The sequence below is a fragment of the Dipodomys ordii genome, unplaced genomic scaffold, assembly GCF_000151885.1.
Source record: "Dipodomys ordii isolate 6190 unplaced genomic scaffold, Dord_2.0 Scaffold9, whole genome shotgun sequence".
Lineage (NCBI taxonomy): Eukaryota > Metazoa > Chordata > Mammalia > Rodentia > Heteromyidae > Dipodomys > Dipodomys ordii.
Window position 1 is genome coordinate 3,232,979 of NW_012267225.1, and position 4,199 is coordinate 3,237,177.

At 42.2% G+C, this 4,199-nt stretch overlaps 2 protein-coding genes across 5 annotated transcripts in view; both read left to right on the forward strand.

Moving 5' to 3' along the window:
- Positions 1 to 4,199, forward strand: part of LOC105980410 (aldo-keto reductase family 1 member C4-like) — a 293,440-nt gene that overhangs the window by 255,961 nt on the left and 33,280 nt on the right. The gene's annotated exons all lie outside the window — the stretch shown is intronic.
- LOC105980416 (aldo-keto reductase family 1 member C13-like) overlaps positions 1 to 4,199 on the forward strand; it is a 28,145-nt gene that overhangs the window by 12,206 nt on the left and 11,740 nt on the right. The gene's annotated exons all lie outside the window — the stretch shown is intronic.

Genomic DNA, 4,199 nt, shown 5'->3' on the forward strand with positions numbered 1-4,199 from the left:
TATATATATATATATATATATATATATTATATCATAGTTATTACGAATGAGGGAAACCATGCAATCTGTGTTTCTTTGGGTCTGGCTTACTTCTCTTAATATATTTTCCAAAGTCTTTTCATTTCCTTACCAATGGGGCAATGTCATTCTTTCTGATGGAAGCATAGAATTCCATTGTGTAGGTATACCATATTTTCTTGATCATTTCATCCACTGAGGGGCATCTGAGTTGCTTCCATATCTTAGCTCTGGGTAAGTAATACTACAATAAGCATGGTTGTGCTTGTGGCTTCAGTGTGGTCAGGTTTGTTGTAATTGGGTAAATTATGTCCATGATTTTTATTCTGCAAGTTATTTGGGTTCTATTTTGCATTTCCTTCTTTTTTTATTTACTTTTTTATTGTGAAAATACTGTACAGAGGGGTTACAATTACATGTACAAGATAATGAGTACATTTTTTATCAAGCATTGTAGCCTCCTCCTTTGTTTCTCCTTCCCATTCCTTCCCATCCTCCCCTAGCCCCCTAATCTTCCCCACTCCCCCCCTTCCAATGAATATGGTAAAGTTCGTTTTTGACATAACGACTTGTACATCTCATTGTTGCAATGGGTCCACCTGTATCCCTATATAAAGAATTGTTTTTCCCCTTCCCCTCCACAAATTATACGGACATCAAATACAGTGGAAGCAGGGGTTATATTGTAGGGGAGGGACATACAAAGCAACAAAGAAATATCTTATAAATGTGTTAGAAACAATCGCATGAAAGAAAAACAACATTTGAATACATATCTTAGGGTTCATTTCCCTAACATCACCTTATCTGAACATTTCTGCTTCACTCAGACATATACTAGATATTGCAAATAAGGGAAACCATGGGACTTGTGTTTATTTGGGCCTGACTTACTTCACTTAGTATAGTTTTTTCCAAGTCTTTCCATTTCCTACCAAATGGGGCAATGCCATTCTTTCTGATGGAGGCATAGAATTCCATTGTGTATATATACCAATTTTCTTGATCCATTCATCTACTGAGGGGCATCTGGGTTGGTTCCATATCTTATCTATAGTGAAAAATGATGCAATAAACATAGTCATGCTGGTAGCTTTAGTGTGTTCTTGTTTGTAAACATTTGGGTAAATGCCCAAAAGTGGGATTGCTGGGTCATTGTTGGGAGCCAAAAGTTGAGACTCTCAACATAATAGGCTTGACTATCTCACTAGAACATCTTGAGGCTGAGTTTACAGAATCTGACCCTCATCCTGCCCTAAGTAAACATCCTGCAACTGCTAAGGACCACCCTTTCCTCCTGCCCTAAGTAAACAACCTGCAACTGCTGAGGACCACCCTTTCCCACTGCCCTAAGCAAACATCCTGCACTGCTACGGCCAATGAAAAAGCTTCCTTATTCCAAGCATATAAATACCCCTGTGTGAAAAATAAAAATTTGCAGCTTGATCAGAACCCTTGTCTTGCTGTCATTCTTCATGTCTCTTGTCCCTTCATTCCTTCTAATTTAGGTTCACTGCCCTCGTTGACATTCTGCGGGTGGGGACAACTGGCGCCCAACTTGGGGCATGAGCCTCTGACTAAGGAAGGAATGCTGTCCTCCGGGAAAACTTGGCCAAGTACAGTCTGAGATTGCCTTGACAGACCCCACCAAGAGACAGATCCAGGAGGAGAGTGAGGATGATGCAAGGTGAGTGACCCACCATGGGACAAGCAATGTCATCACAGGATCTATTTCTGTCAGACCTCAAGGAGGCCCTCAAGACAAGGGGAACGGGGGTTAAGAAAAAGGATTTAGAGTTATTTTTCTCAAGGACTTGTGTCTTTGGTTCCCCCTTGAAGGAACCATAGATGCAAAAAATGGCAAAGAGTAGGAGATTGTTTAAAAGATTATTATGAAACCTTTGGTCCAGAAAAGGTTCCTGCTTCCATCTTTTCCTATTGGAATTTGATTAATGAAATTTTATACCAGTGCCAAGTTTAAACAGTTTTGTGCTATTTTTCAGATTTGTCATACTACTGGGATTCCTTATAACCCCCAAGGTCAGGGCATCATAGAGCCAGCCCACCACACCCTAAAACCCTGGCTTACTCGCCTCAAAGCCTCTGCCTTTTCATTTTCCACTCCTAGGGATCGCCTTAGTCACCCATTGTTCGCCCTTAATTTTCTAACTCTGGACAATGAAGGCCACTCGGCAGCTGACAGGCATTGCACCCATCTTCCAGTTCTGAGCGCCCGTCTGTCATGTGGTGAGACCCCCTTACAGGCAAATGGAAGGGCCCAGATCCTGTTCTTATCTGGGGGTGAGGTTCAGCCTGTATTTTAGATCAAGAACAAGCGACCCCACGGTGGCTGCCAGAAAGCTTGATAAAACAGGTTAATGGCTTACCACAACCCAGGGTTGGAAACTTCCCCCTGAGGATGATTCCTTTTCTCTTACAAATGCAGCTAGAACTCCAGACTTGGACCTTCCTGTTTGAATTTATTAAACAACAGATTGATCTCTTGGCTTCTAAGCCCATACAGGTTCATCACCATCTCCTTGATATGGCAGACCAAAGCATTGAGATCTAGGATTTACTCCATGCTTTTAATTAGTGTTTTGCCATGAGCTTGTTCCAGTGGGGAACCCCCCTTCTTTTTTCTTATTTAGAAAACCCTTCTCCTTATTCATAACTCCTGACCATTCAACAGGCAAGACCTATTGCCATAAGGGATAGGTTCGCCCCTCCTCCTATAGGCCCCTCTGCTTGGGGGAGGAAGAACAAATGCTCAAATCAAGGGTACAGGTAAGACTGCAGGGGGATGGATCCGCGAGATCCCATAACCCAAAACCCCTGAGTGGCAAGCTCGGATGCATGATGGTTGGCATGCATACCCACAAACCGTCTCCTCAAAAAACATGCCAAGGCCTGTAAAATTCCCCACCCTGAGTGAGGACGCTCGCTCGAGAGCGGAGAAAAACCCTGGGCCCTTAGAGGAACAGAGCCTCTGTCACCCCCTTAAAAAGAGAAGCCAACAATTTATGGTCAATTTTCTAAATAAGAAAGGGGGAGATGTCAGGAGCCAAAAGTTGAGTCTTTCAACATATTGGCTTGACTGTCTCACTGGAATATCTTGAGGCTGAGTTTACAGAATCGGACCCTCATCCTGCCCTAAGTAAACATCCTGCAACTGCTAAGGACCACCCTTTCCTCCTGCCTTAAGTAAACATCCTGCAACTGCTAATGACCACCCTTTCCCCCTGCCCTAAGCAAACATCCTGCACTGCTATAGCCAATGAAAAAGCTTCCTTAAGGCCCAATAAAAAACCTTCCTTATTCCAAGCATATAAATACCCTTGTGTGAAAAATAAAAATTTGCAGCTTGATCAGAACCCTTGTCTTGCTGTCATTCTTCGTGTCTCTTGTCCCTTCATTCCTTCTAACTTAAGTTAACTGCCCTTGTTGACGTCCTGCGGGTCGGGACAGGTCATAGGCGAGCTCTATGTGGAGTCTTTTGAGGAACCTCCATTCTACGTTCCAAAGTGGTTGAACAAGTTTACAATCCCACCAACAATTCAGTAAGGTTCCCTTCTGTCCACATGCCCTCCAGAATCTGTTGTTATTAGAGTTCTTGATTTTAGCCATTCTAACCCTGGTGAAGTGGTATCTTAATGTTGTTTTGATTTGCATTTCTTTTATGGCTAGGGAGATTGAGCATTTCTTCATGTGTCTATTGGCCATCCTTCTTTCCTCTTCAGAGAAGTTTCACTTTAAATTTTTAGCCCACTTATTTATTGGGCAGTTGTTTCTTTGAGGATTTGTTGTTGGGAGATTTAATTTTTTGAGTTCTAAGTGTATTTTACACATGAGACCCTTGTCCATTGTATGGATAGTTAATATGTTCCCCCAGTCTGTGGGATTTCTATTGATCTTGCTACCTATGTCCTTTGCCATGCAGAAGCTCTGCAGCTTCATGCAATCCCATTTTCCCAACTTTTCTTTGATTTGTGGTGTTTCTGGATCTTTATTAAGAAATTTGGCCTGTGCCAAGGAGACCTAGAGTTTCTCCTATTCCTTCCTGTAATGTTTTATGGGTGTCTGCTTTGACTTCGAGATCTTTGATCTATTTATAGTTGATTCTGGTGCAGGGTGATATATTGGCATAGAGCTTTAGTTTTCGACAGGTGTTTAACCAATTT